Source organism: Haemaphysalis longicornis, unplaced genomic scaffold, assembly GCF_048455015.1.
Source record: "Haemaphysalis longicornis isolate Haplotype H1 unplaced genomic scaffold, Haemaphysalis longicornis Haplotype H1 scaffold_1, whole genome shotgun sequence".
In the NCBI taxonomy this organism is placed as follows: domain Eukaryota; kingdom Metazoa; phylum Arthropoda; class Arachnida; order Ixodida; family Ixodidae; genus Haemaphysalis; species Haemaphysalis longicornis.
The window spans coordinates 410,029,536-410,050,072 of record NW_027526203.1 but is presented as its reverse complement, the minus strand read 5'-3'; the positions used below and the strand labels follow the sequence as shown (position 1 = coordinate 410,050,072).

Sequence of the window (20,537 nt, the reverse complement as noted above, 5' to 3'; positions counted from 1 at the left end):
CAGATGAGCATGAAATGTGGATAGGCGCGCAGTCACGCGAGAACTCATTTCCTCTGTGCCACATTACAAAACGAGGGCAAAAGATCGGGTTAATGAAGCGAAAAAGAACACCAAGCGCACGGCGACTTGCTGAAAATTGCAAACTGAAAAGCCCGCCTGCGGTGACAGCAATGGCAGCAAAGTTAGTTTGCTGAAAACGAGCGCCTTGCCGAGAAGCAGACAAAGGAGCACCAGGCCTGTCAACGCTGAGCGCGCCGAAGTTCGGAACGTAAACCTGCACCCTCCGCAGAGCTGCCCTTTGTCACCGTTTTTTGTTATTTTTTTGCAACACATTTTTTCTTACTGGCCACTAGCAGAGTCCCACAGTGACGCCCAAAAGCTTTCGCTCGCTATACAGCAATGTCAAGACGTTAATGCGGCTGTCTCCGTCTCACTGACAATCATCCCCGGCAACTTTTATAGTTTCTTCTGACGGAGAAACAACGTGTAGCGGAACAAGAGCCGACAGAAGGCAGGGCTTTTTTGTTTGTTTGTTTGTTTGTTTGTTTGGAACAAGCTCATGGAAACGTGTCGGCTCAGTTATTTCTACTGTCGCGGTTGCACACAAGTTGCATACACATGGCGGCCGTAATAGAAAATGTTTGTGGCTCAAAAATTCATAAAAAAAAGGGAAGAATGAAATCGGACTTTTAAGGACATACTTTAATTCGGTGTTTTTACATCGCGGAATATATCCGCGGTGAGTCCTAGACATCCAAGAGAGGCCCAGTGGGCACATCTTGCCGACGCATGTCCTACACAGAGCCCAATCCGTGACGTCGAAACTTCCCACGGGTTTTAAAACGATAGTCTTCTTGAGCTGCTTGATAAACCTGAAAAGTTTGTTCTGTCTGTCTGTCTGTCTGTCTGTCTGTCTGTCTGTCTGTCTGTCTGTCTGTCTGTCTGTCTGTCTGTCTGTCTGTCTGTCTGTCTGTCTGTCTGTCTTTCTTTCTTTCTTTCTTTCTTTCTTTCTTTCTTTCTTTCTTTCTTTCTTTCTTTCTTGCTGGCTGGCTGGCTGGCTGAATGGCTGGATGGATGGACGAAATTTTGAAAAACTAAAAAAAAAAGAGAAATATAAAAAAATTACGGAAAATGGCGAACTGTACAACGCCCTGCATTTCCACAGTAATACAGATTTCGCGGAAGTTCCACCAGTAGTCATTATAATAGTGTAAATGGAAATAATTGGTCGAAAAGAACATTGAAAAACAAAAAAAAAACAGGGAAATGGCGAACCGTGTAACGCCCTGCATTTCCACAATAATTCAGACCGGAAGTTGCCCCTGTAATTGTTATAGTAGCGTAAATAGAGGTAATTGCTCGAACAGAATTTTGAAAAAACTAAGAAACAAGATACATATAAAAATACAAAAAATGGCAAACTGTGTAACGCTCTTTATTTACAAAACATGCACATTTGGCGCAAGTACCCCTATAACCGTTATAAAAGCGCAAATAGAGATAATTTGTCGGACAGGATTTAGAAAAAACAAAAAAAATTGCCTGTAAAGAATTCACGATCAAGCAAGCGGCATAAGAATGCTACGCATTAGTAGACAATTCTGTGAATTTCTGCAGGTCTTTATACCATGTTCTTTCATTATGTTGGTTGGGCAGTTAGCACAGCTAGGTGGCAGCTCCCAGACGTATCAGTCTTATTTCTAGACGGTGACGCCATCCCTCTTCGACGCAACAACGACCGAACCGTTTCCATCTATGTTGGCGCAACCCCCGACCAACAACAACACTTTAATAGAGTAGCGGTGTAAGTATACGTCAGCGCGTTTCAAATGAACTCAGCAGAAAGGCACTGATTGTCGTGTACAAACAGTTCGACGCGTAACGCTTAACATAATGTCCGGGTTTAAGCTGTATCGTAAAACTCCGCTATACAAACAGGGACAGACAAAGATTCAAACGGACGAGCGCTTCTAACAACTGGCTCCACTTTATTTATTTATTTATTTATTTATTTATTTATTTATTTATTTATTTATTTATTTATTTATTTATTTATTTATTTATTTATTTATTTATTTATTGATTTATTTATTTATTTATTTATTTATTTATTTATTTATACCTACCTACTGCAGCCTGCGATTTGGGGCTATGGCAGGAGTGAGCATTCACAGAACAAAAAGTAGCAATTAAACAGATCAACAGAGCAATACAAGAAAAGAACAGTTAACGCAAATCAGCAAGGGCAAGTAAAAATTTTTCCAGCGGAAGGGAGCGAGTATCACCGGGCAATCCATTCCAGAGTTGGGCAGTGAAATGGAAAAAAACTAAATTTGAATGCGTTAGTTCGACAATGGTAAGGCTTGATATTAAGGTGGTGACTACTTCTAGTTATGGACGGCGAGGCAAACGAGATGTAGGTATTGTCAGACATGCGATAGACTGAGTTAATAAAACAGTAAAACAATTTCATAGAATCATTTAGTCGGCGCGTGCGTAGTGTGGTGAGTTCAAGAGAAGACAGGGCAAGGGAATGCGAGAAGTAGCGGTCATAGCGATTACAAATAAATCTGCTAGCTTTTTTTTAAATGGCCTCGATTCTGTCGATTTCACTCTGCTTGTGTGGGTTCCATACGGGGCATACGTAGTCAAGTACAGGACGAATCAGTGTTTTCTACATTAGTAATTTAGTGCTTTTTGGGGATTGGGACAGTGTTCGTCTTAAATAACCTAACTTTTTTTAAGATTTTGTGCACAAAAAGTTAATATGCTGAGACCAAGATAGATTTCTGGAAAGAACAACACCAAGATATTTGTATACTGTTACATTTTTTTAAAGATGGATCCGTTAAACGAGTACGTGAAGCAGGAAGGGGACTTACTATTCGTGAAAGACATAAGTACGGATTTGTTAAAATTGATACTCATTTGCCAGGTTGCACACCATTCACAAAATTTTGTAAATGAATCATTTAGACGATGATGAGCTTCAGGAGAGTCAATGGGTTAATACAAAACACAATCATCCGCATACAGACGAATTTTAGAGGTGACGGTATTAGGCAAATCGTTAATATACAGTAGAAACTGTAACGGGCCAAGTACAGAACCTTGTGGAACGCCTGAACTAACACTAACAATATCGGAGTCAGTCGAGTTATAACAAACGTATTGCGAGCGCTCAGAAAGAAAATTAGAAATCTAAGTAACTAGTTGTGCGTTGTTTAATATGGTGTTTAATTTACATAGTATTTTGAGTGAAGTACAGTGTCGAACGCTTTCGAAAGTCAATGAGTAGTGCGTAAACCTGATTACCAATGTCCACTAAATCTGAAAACAGATTTAGACAAATTCTCTATAGAACCCCGCACATATCAAGTCTGCTTTCCGATTAAGTAAACACGGATATTAGAAGCGCTCGTCTGTAAGTGCCTTTTTGTGTCCGTTTCTCTATCCGAAAATTTCACCATGAATCGATTCCAACAATAGGCCGGCTCGTTGCGATGTTCCAGTTTTAACCCGTCGCTATGGCGCAGTAAGTCGTGTAATACAGTTCAACAGTTCATTGCGGCGCACCAGCGGACGTATGTGTGATCTCGGCGATATGCAACAGGAACTTTTCTCGGCAGCATACCTCATTGTGAAGGAAAGTTTGACATCCACCTAAATACAGCCATACGGCTACGAAGGAAAGCTATACAGCTTTCTCAGAAACTTCGAAGTTGAAGATCCAGGACGAATTTTTCTTCAACTTCGAAGTTTCTGAGAAAGCTGTATAGCTTTCCTTCGTAGCCGTATGGCTGCATTTAGGTGGATGTAAAACTTCCCTTCACAGAAACTTACTCCACCTTGGGGGATTCCCCAAAATCTGGTAGATTAGCATACCTCATTATTTCGCCACATAAAACACTGAATTCGAATTTGCGCCTAATTTCGTTCCAGCAAGTGAATCAGCGGTGAGTCAGGAGCCCATTTGGGCTTGTGGACAGGTCACCTAAACTTCTATGTATAGTCTGAGCCTCGGTCAGCGGGGACTATGTTTAAAAGGGTGTTGAAACGTCGTGACAAGCAAAAGTTAGAAAGAAAAAAACAAACGTTATCTGTAGCTTCACGAGCCGATGCTGAACCTTGGCTGCGGTGTAAGATGTATTCGGTAGATCTCCAAGAACGTTTAGACGTTCTTTTGCGTGCGATGAACACCGGATACACGACCGCCTACGTGCGCAGAAGCAGAACGCCTTAGCCACTGAACTATTGTTAACAGCTGTTCAGCAAATCGTTAGACCTTCGTGTCCGCAGTTAAAAATACCAAGCAAATGTCGGGCCCACGCGAGTGCGCGCATGTGAGCGCGTGCCTCGCGGTGAGCGGCCGCAGTTAAAAAAAAGCCGCCCGCATCTTCCCACGGGGGGAACTCGAGTAAATGCGTCGCATCTACTCGAGTCAAGCAAAGCGTCACGTCAAGCGAAAGCCAAGCAAAGACGCCCTTGACTGAATTCCGAACGCGCGCTCCGCCGCTTATATACGTTGAGGGGACTGCGTAAGCCGGTCCCAGTCGACGACGTTGACGTACTTGTAAAGCGGCGTGGACTCTAGGTGTTTGAGCCAAGCGCGGATGTTGCTTGGCCGGAGAACGGCACGCCGGTTATATGCGCAGCGTGCCCGAAGGAGAGGAAACCGCGGAAGAGAGAGTACTGCACATGCGCCGGCCCAAGCGCGTCTGCCGCGGTTATGACGCAACGTGCCGCGGCTATGACGCAACACAATCCAACACAATCCACTTTAATCCAATCCAATCCAATCCAAATCCAATCCAAGCCGAGACAATCCAATCCAAGCCAAGCCAATCCAATCCAATCCAATGCCCCTCGCGAGAGAGTGTTCGAATCCAATCCAATGCCCCTCGCGAGAGAGTGTTCGCTTTCGCCTCGACTCGACGCGCATGCGCAGTGAGCGTGCGGACTACGGACGCCAACGCGGGTGACATCGTGAGTTACTGAAATGCTCTGCATTTAAAAAAAGCAAGAAAATGCCGAGCGCTCAAGTGTGCGTGCCCGAGCCAGGGAGGCCCACCAGGAGGGCACCCCAGTCTCCCAAGACGTCACCGCGTTCGACGAGGCCCGCACCGCACTGGCCCGCATGGTGCATGCAGACGATGCACCCCGACTCTCGGGTCGTGAGCGGCCTGGCGTCCCGACCGTTGCCCGCACGCATCAGCAGGTACGCCCGCTGCCTGCTTCTCCGCATGCGGCTCGACTGCTGCAATGTGGCAGAACGTCTGCACCGACACGGGCGCAAGGACTGCCCTACATGTGCGGACTGTACCGAACTGGAGACGCTGGAGCACCTACTCTGCTTCTGCCCCCCCCCCCCCCCCCCCCCTTCACGCGGAGCCGAGAGAAGAGCTCCACCGAGCGCTCCAGCGTCGAGCGAGGCCTTCCCAGCGCCGGCATGGAGGACCTTCTGTTTCCGAAGGGGCGTGCGGCAACCCAACGGGAAGTCTTCGCTTATCTGCTCCATTACCAGGAGACGACCGGCCTCACCTCACGCAGCGGCTGTAGCCCGGAGTGGAGTGATTGACTAATGTGCTCGGACTGACAGCTTTCTATGACTGACAGCTCTCTTTATACCTTTCTCTCTCTCTCTACTTTATCCTATCACTCCCCCTCTACATCCCTTCCCCTGCACTGGGTTGTATGCAGGTGAGCTCCCTGCCTTTCCTTTTCTTGTCGCAAACCACAACCCCCTGTCGCGGCGACCACCCAGCGTCCGCGGCGCATGCTTGTCAAGCCAAGCATACCCACTTACGGAAAACTGGCCAAGATTGCGCCAATCACCCGGCAGTTAAAAAAAAAAGAGAAAATGCCGAGTGCTCGTGTGAGAGTGCCTCGCGGCGACCGCCCAGTGTCCCCAGCGCACGTTTGTCAAGCCAAGCATACCCACTCAGGGATGTTGGCGAAGACTGGCCAAAAGAAAAAAAAAATCTCCAGTGTTCGCCGTAATCGGGGCAACAGTTTCTCGTAACGAGAAAGACACGTCATAGCATACACCCCTACAAGGTGACGTCAAATGATTCTGACTTCCAAAAAACGGAGGAAGCTCACACTTATAGCAACAATGAATGATGAAGTAAAGGTCGTCGCGGCAGCGAAGAAGAAGCAAATCGGCTGTAATCGTTGAACTAAACCGTCGTGATGGTCGTGAAGCTTGCGTTCAGCTTCGCTACCTTCAAGACTTACGCTTTAGTGTGAGCTTCCTTCATTTTTTTTCGATGGATTAGGTTGCATAGTGTTGGCAGAGTGGATTTGGAAGTTCAACAACTCATTGGAGATTTAACACTGGCTCTAAGACGCTTTCTGTCAATGCAGTCTGTATAGGGAGCAAGAAAAGAAGTTCCCGGCTTGATCACGAAGCTCGACGTTGAAGCGGTCAAGTGCCTCTGAAGGCTACGCAATCTGTAGCGTAACGCGACGTTTTTGGCCTCATGAATTTTGCGCGCATGCTAATCAGCCGTATTTTGAAATATGGACATCGCGTAAAAGCGTATGAGTGCATTGCATCACAGCAGAGTGCACCTCGCGCTACGCGCGACTTGGGAAGGAGGCCCGACAGGCTAACGCGAGGTATGGTAATAGTATGCATGACTGTACGTGCTTACATACTGTTAGGTCGTCGCGACAGGCTTGGGTATGTATACCGGACCGGCGCGTGACAGAAAACTTCGGTTCAGGCGTGCTGTTCCGAATGACAGGGAGAGACAGCCCCTCCGTTACTCCGCGGCTACATCCACGAAATAGATTTATTGTAGTATGAACCGTCTCGTAATTGACCATCGTATTGTTCAGCGCCTCACGTTTTCATGCCTTCAACTGGCCGCTAGGTGTCAAACCATGTATGCGGCAAGGCGAACCGCTCTAGGCAACGAGCCGATTTGGGAACCTGCGCCCTGTTGGGACTGGGCATCCCACCACAGTCACCAAGATTGTGACTCGCATCCCAGTCTGTCACCGATGTTGGGAATCAGCCATCCTGACGCTGTCACCGCTGTTGGGACTGGGCCCTCTCACCGCAGCAACCACTGTTGCGACTGGCCACCCGAGCGCAGTAACCGGCGTAGCGACGCTGCCTTGCTCCGTCCGCTCTCGACGCGGCGCAGAGCAGAGAGATGAAGTTCCCGAGCCGACAAAAAGTTGAAGTAACATTTATATACCGTATGTACAAGGGTAAGCAAATGTTACATGGCTCGCACCAAGGCGACATAACCTCTCCACTCGGTGCCTCCTAAAAGTGCCGCCGAAGAATGCCGCCCGAGAAAGCCGACGATACGTGATCCCGGCGGGTTTTTACACCTCCGGAATTCCGTTGTGGCCCCGAGAAGTTTGAATCGCTCCATTCAGGACCCTCGCTGGCTGAAGATTGAAATCCGACAAATGGTAGCGAAGCGGTTGAGTCAGTCGAGCCGCCACGATGGGAAAAGGGAAAGCGACGCCCAAGCCGTCTCCGCGACCTCGCCCCAGGCGAGTAGCGACATGTCCGTTGCCGGTCGTTCACCCGATGCAGGATTCGGCCGAGCCGCCGCGACGCAAAAGGAGAGGTGACTCTGCGGCGGGGCAAGTCTGGGCAAGTCGGCCGCGGTCGGTTTGGTCTGGTTTGGACGAGGCGTGAATCGGCCCCGCTGTCGGCGCGTCGCCCCGTGCAACGAATTCGGGCCGGCCGCTCTGGCACAACAGCGCATATAGATCCTGAGAGAAAGCACTTTTCTACGTTTGTTTTATTCACTGCGACAGTCTTTCTTGTCGCTGTGTGGTCGGCCATATTAATTACATTACATCATATAAATTTCTCATTACATGCTGGCCTGAAATACTATGAATCGTTTCACTCCAGTGAACTGGAAGAAATATTTGGCTGCTAGAGGCGATGACAATTTTCCGAGGCGGGAAAGGTTGAATACACCCGTATTATGACATTTCGTACTGAATATTTGCAGTACACTCCACTGCTACGTGGTGGCTCACCACGCCAAACCTCGTAATTCTTCAATGGGTGACGCCACACTACTAGATTGGCGGCAAATGAAACACGAACGCTCGACACCGGCCTAAGAACTACACATATTGATTGATTGATTGATTGATTGATTGATTGATTGATTGATTGATTGATTGATTGATTGATTGATTGATTGTGGGGGTTAGCGCGCCGACGCTACTCAGGTGATGAGACGCGCGGTAGTGGAGGGCTCCGGATTAATTTTGACCGCCTGGGGATCTTTAACGTGCACCGAAATCTCGAACACGCGGGCGCTTGCTCTTTTCGCCTCCATTTGAAAAGCGGCCGCCGCAGCCGGGAATCGAACCCGCGTCCTTGGGCTCAGCAGCACCGCGGCGGATAAGAGTCACCGTGGTAATGTGAGCGCCCACATGTCCTGAACACGTGGGATGCTGAGCCCATTTACGAATGACAGAAGTAAATAATGTACGGTAAAACAAATACAGGACCGAAGTGGTCGTTTCAAATCCCGTTTCCAGCCTCCAGCGTTCGGTGTAAAAACAGTGAACGAAAGGAAAATCTAGGGTTTCGAGCAGGCATTTCGTGCGCGCTTTGCCCACTTTTTCACTCGCCGCTTACAGCCCTGCTCTTGGCCTCGTGGAAAACTGCTGTTTGTCCAAGGTATACACGTAACGCCATGGGACAAATCGCACACTACAGTACTCGCCTGTTTCGTCCGCACGGCGTCGGAACGCTGTATCAAAAAGCGCGCAAAGGAAGAAAAAAAAAACGCCGGAGTTTCTCTAATATTCCTTTTTTCTCATGCGTCTGTAACCGTTTTCAAGCGGATCATCCGTAGGCTCAGTTATGAAAGAGCAAGACTCCACAGCAACAAAGGTCGCTCCGGTTCCGTCTAGAACGGTTCATAATTCATTTTAAAGAGATCTCACCGGGGCAGTCCAGCCGTCCGTGCGTGTTTGGATTGGCCTCATAAACGGGCCGAGCTGGAAAGCAAAAGCACGCGGCTGAAAAAGTACACGCTTGTCATCGCCGTCCTTGGATTTGCAGAGTAAAAATAAAAAAAGAAGAAAAAAAAAACCGAGAAAGAGAAAGGTGAGAACGAAAGGCTTTCGATTAGACCTGTTTACAATTCCGAGTTTGAAATTTGAGCACGGCGGACATGTGAAAGGGAGTTTTACGGGGGTTGTTTTTACAGCGCATTAAATGTCTTATCTGCCGTGGGAGGAAACCCGTCCGAGCCCGTAATTTCGAGACCCGAGGCGAACAAAACGGCTCACGCCGAGGACAGCTTAGAAAACAAGCCCTTTCATAGCGTCTGCGTTAGAGCGGGGTGCCCGCCCAGCGTTCGGGCGGGCGGGCGCGCAGGCCGCAGCGTGGTGCGGCTATATAGAGCCAGATCGGCGCCAAAGCCTCCGGGACGAAGCGGAGAAGAAAAGCGAAAGGAAACCCAACCGCCCCTGCTTCTCGCGGCGCGACGAGCGACGGCTGCCGGATCGGTATAGATGCAGCAGCAGAGACACCGGCCCAGTGTTTTTCTTATTCGGCCCTGTATATACGCGGATAGATTCCGGTCTGCGCCCCTTATACCATTCGCCGTTTTCGTTTTGTCTCACGTGTTGACTCATGCGGAGAAGGGGAGGCGTTTACTCGTTTTTCTGCCCCTTGTCTACCACGTGCGACTACGCCGTGCAAATTGATTCCGAGACCGGAGCTGCAGTTGGCGTTATTTAATTAGTTTGATCATTCAATCTGCGTGTCACTTGAATGTCGGGAGCTCGCACACCGGCTCGTGGACGCGCCATTCCTGCGTGCCAGCCTCGAGGAGCTCAGTGGAAAGGCGCGGAAACAGCGCGGGCGCTATCAAATGCTGTCCAATCATTTGATGGCCAGCCTCCTTCCAACCCTCGGCCCGCCGTTTTGTGTATTTCTTTAGCTGCACTTCGTCACTTCAGTTACAAGAGACGCGAATGATTATTTAGTGCTCCCTGTACAACATGGACGATGTGAGAAGCTGGCATCGCGCGTTCTCATTAATAAAACGTTTTGTTGGATGGGACGCACTGTTTCCAGCTGACTTTGCGCTACCTCTGTTTGTTCCTCTTTGTATAAGTTCGAGTAACGCAAGGCAGCCATACACTCAATCACGAGAGCTTGTTTCTGGGCTAGTTAGTAAATGTTAACTTCGAAAACACTGCGATTAATGAGTTTCGTACGCGTGCATCTTGCGAGTATTCGTTCCTGTAAATTCAGTCACCGCGGTGGTTTCAAAAATAACCCAATCACGGTTTTGTAGAAGATAGCGCGCAATAAGTGGATGCTTAATTATTTATCCGCTTTTGGCTCAACCTGTGTTGCAGTGCGACTTTTATTTAGCCAACTTGCAAACTTTGCAAACCAGATTGTTCCTGTTTTTTTCACAATTTTTTAATTTCACAAATAAATAGTTATTTAGTTGTTTGTTTGTTTGTTTGTTTGTTTGTTTGTTTGTTTGTTTGTTTGTTTGTTTGTTTGTTTGTTTGTTTGTTTGAAACGCTCAATACTGAGGCTTACAGCTAGCTCATCGGCAAACTTTTGCGTCTCCCGCCGCTATGAGGCAAACGTGAAGCAAAAGGGCGCCATATCCTTATTTACGACCCATTCCCCGAGCAATCCTTTTCAGAGAAGTGTTGCTGATGTTACATAGCAATATACCTGTGGAAAGCAATGCTAGCAAAACTCGTAACCGCTGCCATTTACTTAGCTATAGGGACGCTGAAGCGCTGTTTTATATTTCAATTGACGCAAAAAAAAAATGTACAGTACGCGCATGTTTGTGCACTTCATATCCTGGTGATCGAGTAATGCTAACCTTCAAAATGGACGTTTTTAACGCAATGCAGGCGCGAGACTCCGATACTCAGCACGCTCATGGGCCCAATCAGCCTGTCGGCGGTTTCGCGCTTTCATTTTCACTAAAACGACTGCGCAAAATAAAAGGGCGCGAAATGCAAACACAGTGCTATGAATGAGTTTTTAAGCACGAGGCACGGTTTACACTAACTTACCAGCGAGCGCACTTAACTCAATATACCCTCATGTCGTACATTTTAAATACATAGTGGGGACCTTTGCTGTCGGCCATTAGCGAACCGCACTCAGTGAGTCTGAGCACTGCCAAGCTCGGTGTTGTGAAGCACGTGGCTCCGACGTGGGCTCCGACCAGTCGCCACGCCCACGGCGTGCACGGGTTTCCAGGCGGCGCCACCAGATCGATAGCAGAGTCCCTGCAGAGCCGTCGCCTTTCGCGAGATATGCGTGGCTGGCGACAACGTCTCTTGATGCCTTTCCGGTGTCCCGTGGGAGCCCACACATGCCATACACCTGATGCTTACACATCGCTTCGTCTGCGGTAATAAGTGCGCTGACTCGGCGCCTGTGCAGCGACGGCTTCCGAAGACGCCGAGATATATTTGGCGAAGCGCGAAGAGAAGAGAGGCGCATTTGCGTGCCTTGCGCGGAAGCGCGTCCGCAGGCGGAGTGTCAGTGGAGGTCGAGGAGTTCTAGTCATGACATCTCACGCAGGTCTACACAGTCGCTAATGCACGCTGGTGGGAAGTGTGGACTCGTTGGCGAAGTACCGGATGTCAACGTTGTCAGGAGTTGACTTGCAGATAAGCCAAAAAATAAATGACGTTAGAAACACGTACAGTCAGAGTAAGGAATTTTTGTAGCTAGGTGTATCAGTGAGCAGCGGATCCTACGTATGTGAAACAGTACGTTCAAAAACTTCTTGGGGAGTATACATTCTACCTTCCCCTGAGCACTGACAGCCAGCGTTCTACTTATAAATAAAACCAAATAAACAAACAAATAAAAAATAAATAAATAGGTGTGTGTGTGTGCGTGTGTGTGTGTGTGTGTGCGTGCGTGCGTGCGTGCGTGCGTGCGTGCGTGCGTGCGTGCGTGCGTGCGTGCGTGCGTGCGTGCGTGCGTGCGCGCGTGCGTGCGTGTCAGTTACCTCTGTCACTGGAAAGCAAGATAAACAACCAATGCGTACTCCTGGTGATCACTTATGAGGCAGAACCACACCACACTCCTCCCGGATAGAGTGACGATGCTGTGTCCCGCGCTTCTCACAAACGTTAGGAGTGACGCAGAGGCCGGAAACCACCGGACGCTGGATTTTTTGCTCAATGGACCAGCTGCAGGAGGAATACAGCAGCCGACAATGAACGGGAAAGCATTACGTGGTACAATCATTCCAAACATACAACTGAAACATTGTTCAGTGGCGCGTAAAGTAATGATATCGTTCCCCGTTTGAGGAACATCGCGCTTTCATTATGCAACCGTACCCTGGAAATTATATTGAGAGATTTATATTGATTTATTGAAGATATCATCACCAACTCAGGCAGGGCTTGCCTGCACCAAGCTTTGGAGTTTCGAAAGGGTACAGTTGATGAGCTCAGAAACCATGAGGTGCAAAAACGTACACAGAAAAGGACCTAAATACTTAAATTTCCTGTGTGCTCTTAGACAGGCAATGTACGGTATACGCACCTCAGACAGTAATAATATCGCCATAGCATGTATATAGCATGTATCGCCATAGCATAGCATGTGCGTGTACTCTGTGAGCGTTCCTGCGTCTGTCAGTTATTGTGTGCGTATGCGCGTTTGTTAGTGTTTGTGTGCGATTTGGTGTATTCGCTTCTTTCGCTTATTTTCGCCCCTCTCATGTCCACATGGAGTAGCAAGCCAAGCTCGCGGTCAGGCTGACTTCTCCTTATCATTAAAAGCATCCCTCCCTGTCTCCTCTTACAACACCTAAATGTAATTCAGTAAACCTAAATACATGTACGTGCAACACGCTACATCCATAAGCATGAACCTATAGACATACAAATATATGTTTGCCCATACACAAATATCTAAACACATCTACATACAAACAATACAAAATGCCAGTGGCGTAAATCCAGAAAAATCACAAGGGGGGACACACATCTTGCCAAGGCGGCCATTTTGTTTTGTGCTTTATTTTCATTTACATACAAATTACTATCGTGATTTGAATTAAAATAAGAAAAACGAGCATGCTTTCATACCTCACGTAATTGCACTGTGCTATTGCAGACGTTAAAAAAAGATCAATAAGAAATACTCTGTACAATATGAGTACTAATCACCTATGACATGTTTCCTACCTTTCGACACTTCTAGAGGGTCCAAAAACGAGAGCGCGGTTTTTGCACGCACTGACAAAGTTTTTCAACAACCCTGGCAACGTTATGAGGTCTATAATGTCTTGATGAACGTGTGCCAAAGCCATGCAGTTGAGGCGTTCTTCCCCCATCGTACTACGCAGCCATGTTTTCAGTCTTCTCAAGGCACTGAACGATCTCTCTGCTTCACAGGAAGAGACCGGCATCACTAAGATAATCCTGAGAACACTCTCCACTTCCTTGAAATACTTATTAGTGACAAGCAGTACTTATAAGTATAAGCAGTACTTATTAGTGACAAAAACAACAGTTGTTTTAACTTTCAAAGGTAAATGAAAGATGAATCTCAAGGGGGGGACACTTGCAAGGGGTGTCCCCCCCAGCCCAAACACAAGGGGGGTCAGGACCCCCCTGACCCCCCCATGATTTACGCCACTGCAAAATGCCCACGTATACATTGATATGATAGCCTAATTTCACGCAATAAGATCCTCACTGCGCAACCGGAAAGCCGCCTGTGTGGATGGCAAATACGAGTTCTAGAAGTTACCACCAAAAAGCGCTAACAGTGCGACGCACTACGCCGAAGCAGTAGTTTATACTTGACGCCTGGTGACATCGTCATCTTCGGCATTACGCGAGCCCTAGAAAAAGCCATTAGAGCAGACAAACCTCAATCTTTCGCTTCCAATTAGCTTAGGAGAAAAATCACTTGAGTAAGACGCATATCATAATTATTCCCTCTAAAAAATGGCACGCACTTGCATTGTTATTAAAAAAATTATGGTAGCTCAATACTGGGAATATGCATGGCGCATTATGGTGTTTTGGGTCCACAGAGTATGCGATATGAAAGATATTTGTTTAGAATGCACGGGGTGCTTCGGATAACTTCGATCAAGAGTTAGAATTAAAAAGTTGAATTTTCCAGCGACAGAGTAAATAATGATCATTCAAGGGGGCGTTAACCATCGCAGCCTATTTTTAAAATTTGAATAATAGATGAATTGGTTATGCTAAAATAATGAATTTTGAGTGAGTTAATCCAGCCGGGAATTTTGAACTGCACGGTAGAGTGTGAAAACAAATCCACAAAAGAACAAACACTACGTGCACCAATCCCCCCCCCCCCCCCCCCCCCCAGAAAAAAAAAAGAGTCCAGAACACATCTCAACGCTCTCAAGAACGCCATCAAATTCGAGCGTGGCTCGAAAAACGCGATCTCGCACTGGACATGGCTATAGTTCGATTACCTAGCTCGAGCGACGTGAATAGTTCGGCTCCCTCATTAAACAACTGTAAATCTCTCGTGCAGATGACTTACCAAAGAACCTGTGTTTCGCCGTGTTTTGTGCACGGTTAAAAAAGAAACCCTTAAGTGCCCTGCAATTCCTTTCGAAGCAAACCTCCCAATGCTCCTCATAGTTTCCATTTGCTGTTTCATTGCGCTATACTTCGATTTTGAAAGCGTATTTTGCATCCACGCATGGAACATGCGAACTGTTGTCTTTTGTGTATACGGCAGAACTGCAGGCTACGCGTAGCCTTGAAGGCTATGCATAGCCTCGTGAGCCTGTTTGTTCAGCTCAACGACTGCCAAGCTAGTCCGCTGGGTGCAGTTTAAAAGGATTCGGTCTACTTCTTTTATAATTACGCACAAAACAGGAGTCCCCAGAAATGAGACCCGCACGGCCGCAGTGGGTGACACCACCATCGGGTGGGGAGCAGCAGCTACTGTTGGATTTTGTAAGGCGAGAGGGGTGGAACCTATCGTATGCGGCGCTTAATTAGAGCGTAAAATTATCGCTTTGAAGGCTGCGTTTGGCGAATGGTGAGAAGATGGACAGTTCGCTGAGGTATGCCCATACAATTCCTCTTCAATGACCTTCTTCTTCGGAACGTTAGAGTTTTGCACATTTGAAGCCTTCTTTCTTCGATAAGCCATTCAAAAAAGACGGCTGCCGTATGCTGCGTAAATTTCTTTGCGATGCAGAGTTACATGTGTATTGTTTTCAAACGCCATCGAAGTAAGTTGTGCCGTTTCATGTATACACGTTTAATATAAGCAAGGATACATTGCACCTCTATCGTTTATTCTGTTTATTATGGGCCTCGCTTGTTTTAGCAGGACAAGATTTTCTGTTCATTCGAGTTGATTGTACTGCTTTGATTTCAATTTCACAAGCAGTATTAATCTCCCGCTGTGTGAGTGCATTGCTGCGACACTAAGCTCGTGCGTCGTGCGTGGGAAAAGCGTAGGCGTAGACGATCTTTTCCCCGTTACGTTTAGTTTGTGACATTATCAGCTCGTGAAATAGCACGCCTCCGAGCGTTGAGTGAGTACGTGCATTAGTCTGTTAAATCCAGCAGTTTAGGCTGCCTATACATTGTTGTCGACTATCGCGAAGAGCCCCCACGGCGTCTTGACTTTTGACTAGCCGCTAAATAAGATGTCAAACGGCGCTTGGAACGTGAAGAGTTCCGCACGTTTGAATAGGCTTCTAGGGCTCCACTTTGCCGAGCTCTGCTTTAAAAATCGCTCGGTGCCTGCGAGAGTAACGTCGCACAGACATCGTTAGGACAGAAAACCGCGCATAGTTCAGTAGCGTCATCGCTTCAGTACACAATGCGGACAGCGTACGGCAACATTCAACCTAACACACGATTGTTTACCAAGTAAGCCCATGACAAATAAATAAACAGAACCTCCAGACGTCACTGATTGGCATAATGGTATTGCGTTACTTTTTCGGTACTTTCTACTTATTTTCTTTTGACGATTTTCTCCGCCTCTGTCAGCGCTTGACAAAGCGGATATTGTTGTGTGCAGGTGTTCTGCTACGCTTTGTATATCATGAGCGGCGGAAGAAAGCACTGCGGGAGCTATATGAGCCGTTCTTTTCACGACACCGTCGCCAGGGTATCGAGACGGGGGCTCAAGCTTTAGCGGCAGCGGTTTCTCAAGTAGTAAGTATTTTTTCGGTCGTATACGAAGCGTTACTGCCTCGAATTTTCTACGGGATGCCGGTCGTAGGAGACGCAAACACCTCATGGTATCTTGGCCGCTGTTCGCGTGTGATTTCCGTCGCCTCCTATATGTTTCTTTTTCTGACGAGAGCTTACATTCTGTGTACCTTATATGTGACTACAATTTCCAAAAGCTACCTGCGACTTAGAATGTGGAAAGAAATTAAGTTCTTCTTTTATTTAAAAGAGGGAATTGCTTTGCGGGAAAAACTGTGCTGACCCAGCATTGCATTCGCGAAGCTGCCTACTTGTGTTGGCTTTGAACCGATGGCCTGTACAGATGATAATGAATGCTGTGAAGACGCCTCTGGTGCGTACTATTTTTGCGCGGCGCTATCTATTTATTCCTTGTAACCCTACGGCAACAAAACTGACGCAACGGAGACCGCCTTCTTTTGCTCGGGGCACTACGCACGTACTCGTGGTTGGTCTTTGTTCGGAACGACACCGCGAGTGGCACGCTCGTTATTCCTGATCACTCTCTAACCTTTAGTTTGAGAAGGTTAGCGAGGGAACGTGGAATCGAAAGCGGGTTCATGAACCCTACATTGCTGCGCAGTAATGTGCACGGCGTTTGCCGTTGCAGAATACAATTTGGGATTTTCGAGGATGGTGTCAGTGGAAGCTGTGAAAAACAGGCGCTGAATCGCAACTTCGAAGATTGCTGGCGTAAGTTTCGCACGGGTTTCCATTATGTTGCGCACTAGATCGAAACACCCGGTGCTTCGCTTCGCCACAATGCACCTGAATGACCGATCATTGCAGGACGCGACGCCCAGCGTAAAATTCGACACGAAAATGCGGTCAGCGCTGTGACATTGCGTAATGGAAGTACGCTGGTCGTGTTTGCTTGTTCGTTTGTTTGTTTGCTTGCTTGGTTTTGCGTGGCGTGCTTCTACAGCGCACATAAAATTTTGAGTCGGATATTACGTCGGGTATGCTTATTTATCACTCTGGCTGTTTTAGATGTAGTGACTGGTTAATTAGGTGCACTGAGAGGAAGCCAAGCGAGGGCAGTTTTTAGTGACATGCTTTTGGATATCTGATAGTCACGGGTTTCTTTCGTCAATAACCAAAAAAAAAAAAAAGCGCACTAGCTTGTAGGGCTCCCTTCGTTACATGTCGATGAAGGATCTGGGTTCGCGCGCGAGATATCGCCAGACATGTTTGTGATTGGCTTGCGCCCGTGAGTGGTAGGATCCCCATGAGATGCAAGGGGATATCCGAGGCGCTGGCCTATTACAAACCGCTCTTGCGGTATCAATGCGTGAACAGCGTTGTTGAACCTGGGGCCAGGTTCCGGTGTGGTAACAGGGTGAAAATGTTACCTGGTAATATCTTAACAGCTACTTTTTTTTATTTTGACAAGTACATTCACTTTTGCCAGAATTGCTAAACAGCTAACGATTATTGTAGAAACCACTTCGCGGGAACAATATTAATCAAGTACACTTCATAAAAAGTTTCTCTTCGCCAGTGAAGTTTGTTTATGTATTAAAACAAGTCGATTATTATTATCTGTAATGACAGAATGGGTTTTGAGTGAAGGTGATTATATCATTTCAGCTATCAGGTGCATAAAATATGTTCGTCCTTAGAATAATGTAGTCCGGTGGCTTATGTGTGACATTGTGATTTGTAGCGACAGGGTAAAAATAAACAGCCCCAGTTTCTCTTTTATACAGAGAAAGCGAATGGAGCAGGGTATGGGTATGAAGCGACGGCTACATGCTTCTTTCTGAAGAATTTTTCCAGCCTTATTAAGAGTAAAAATCGGCGACACGATGTCTGATCGATTTACCACCAACGCCTTCGGCATTACAGCAGAAAAACTGCGTGGAGGGGGAGACTCTCTAAGCCTGCAGTAATGCGTCGCCAGGGGATTCCGGCAGCATCCGCGCGCTCCGAGCAGTCGCTGACGTTTTTTGCTGACGCACAAAAATTTTATTGAAGAGGGCAGTGACTTCTCGGATCGAGACCATTTCTCTTGGGCCGAGAATGCTTAGTGGGCGGGGAAAAAACTGTTGTAGGCTGTAGGCGACTTTGCTGGAGGCTCACGGAGCTACCCCAGAGCAAATAAATTGACGCGAGGGATTTCCGCCGTATTCGGGAGCGCGTGTACGAAACCGGAGCGTGGCAAATGTAATGAACGTGTAGTGCGCCGTTAGTAGAGCGTGGATTTGTGTATGTGTACTTTGCGTTTATGAGATATGAAAGAAAAAGGGTGGGGGGGGGGGATAAGGAACGGGAACAATGACAGCAACGGCAACAGCCTATATGCTGTCAACGTTGGTATGACATTCTGATCAAGATTCCTGTTTCGAGAGCGTTGATATACCAGGATATTATTACAAATATAGCCACCCAAAGACGCCACTCACACGCCTCCTCCCTGGTGCGGTCCTCAGATCTGGGAGGAGCGGGTGAAACGGCATTGTCCGTTTGGAGGAGGGGAATCATGATTTCTACTCGCTATTGTAGTGTATAACACGTGGGGATGATAAGGAGCATCGGTATTATGCTCTTCTAGAGATATCATCTGGAGATATCATCCATCACTGCCTCTCCCCGAGGGAAATGTTGCTTCATCCTCCTCGTCCAGCGAGATGGCCGCCTCTTATGGTCGTGGTCTTTACCCCGCCCATCATTCAACGCCGACGCGCTAGTGCGGGGCGGGCCATCCTCCAGTTGTGGAGGAGGATCGAGTCGTGTTTGGGGCTATCATGATGCGAAGCAGCGGGCGAATACAGTACGTACGTACGGGTAAAGTTTTTCCTCGAGCCAGGCCTACATGACATACTAGGACTACAATAGAGTACATGCTATTCGTGCTAGCGAAATTCACAAGCTATTTGTGCAGCAGTCTTCAGTTGCTCTTGGTCGGGGCCGCTAGACCTCAGACAGAGGGCACATAGAGCGGGATAAAGTTCAGGCAGATGGGCTTCGTTTCTTGGTCGATCCGGTAGCACATCCCATTCTGTGATAAAAGAGAAACAACAACAAAATGTTGGCTGTTCGCAGATGTGTGCTCACGCACTCTAACTTCAGTCTGAAGTCCTTCTTTTTTGTTTGTTTAAAATCAGTTTTAGCAACCTGACCTCGCCCTCAATCTCAACCTAAAAACATGCGTTGAGGGCGATAAATGCAGACTGGAGGCAATACAAACAATGCGCAACTGGAGATGGAGGGCTAAGGGGGACGCGTTTCGCCCCAATCTCAACACACAAACTAAAATCAGTTGATGAAAGCACTGTCTATGGCTTACTTCACTCGTTCACTGCTACTGGTACGAGAGCGCTGCTGGTGATATAGCAAGCTCACACAGGAGCGTGCTTTATTTTTCTGTGTTAGGAAGGCAACAAGAAATTTCTTAATTTTATTCTCCAAGAAATTCTCGCAAGTGGGCTTCACCACAACACTTCAGAAGAACCAATCAGCACGACCGAATGCGCAAATTCGTTGAATGACTATGCCAAGCATGCAATTAGAGTAAAAAAAAATGACCGTGTATCCGTTCACTTTGCTGCATATGTCGCCGAACGACAGTAGCCCCCAGCCGCCTCTGCTACGTAAATGGCTCTCTTCTCTACATCACGCGCCTATCAAGCTCTTCTCCTCCCGTATTTCCTTCCACGATAAACGCGCTGGAGGTTTGCTCAAGCCAATTCAAATTTCCCGCGTTCCTCTGCTCGAGCGTCGACTATTGGAGCCTACGAGATAAACTCGGCAGTCCTGTGGCCGCAAACCACAGCATATCGGCCAGCACACTTTCCCCAATATTGAAGGGAGAAGACGGCACCATACATACCACTTCGCCTTGAATTGCGTCGACAAAAACGAACCTGAAGACCACCCCGCACGAAAAGGTTGAGGAAGCTCTGTTTACGTGATTCGAGGAAATGAGATCCAAGAACATTTCGCTCAGCGGGGAAGCGGTACAACAAAAAAATTCCCCCGCACCTCCCCGAAGGGAATCGTGCAGAAATGCGAATGCATTGGGTGCACCGATGAGTGTGTTGCGAGTAATGGCGTAATTAATGACGAGAGTGTGAACGTAATCATTTATTCATCAGCACCTGTTTGTGTTATCGTTGTACCTGACGGCCACAATCACTGCCTTGTGATCGCTAAAGTGCACGGTCAAAGGGTCTTTGAGAAGCATACGCGCGTCACAGTTTCGCGTAAAGACCAGATCAATGCAACTCCCGTGAATGGTAGTGGGGCACGTGTCGAAGCCGGCAGAGAGACAATGCATAGAGTGCCTGGTCTGCATGTACTCGACCAGCCACTCG

At 47.5% G+C, this 20,537-nt stretch overlaps 1 protein-coding gene across 4 annotated transcripts in view; it reads left to right on the top strand.

Moving 5' to 3' along the window:
* LOC144155484 (uncharacterized) overlaps window positions 1–20,537 on the top strand; it is a 234,114-nt gene that overhangs the window by 121,168 nt on the left and 92,409 nt on the right. For 2 of the 4 annotated variants that reach the window (XM_077686959.1, XM_077686956.1), the window contains exon 2: window positions 16,049–16,185. The exons of the other annotated variants lie outside the window; for them this stretch is intronic. The gene's annotated coding sequence lies outside the window, so the exon portion shown is untranslated. The remainder of the gene's footprint in view (window positions 1–16,048; window positions 16,186–20,537) is intronic. 4 annotated transcript variants of the gene reach the window in all.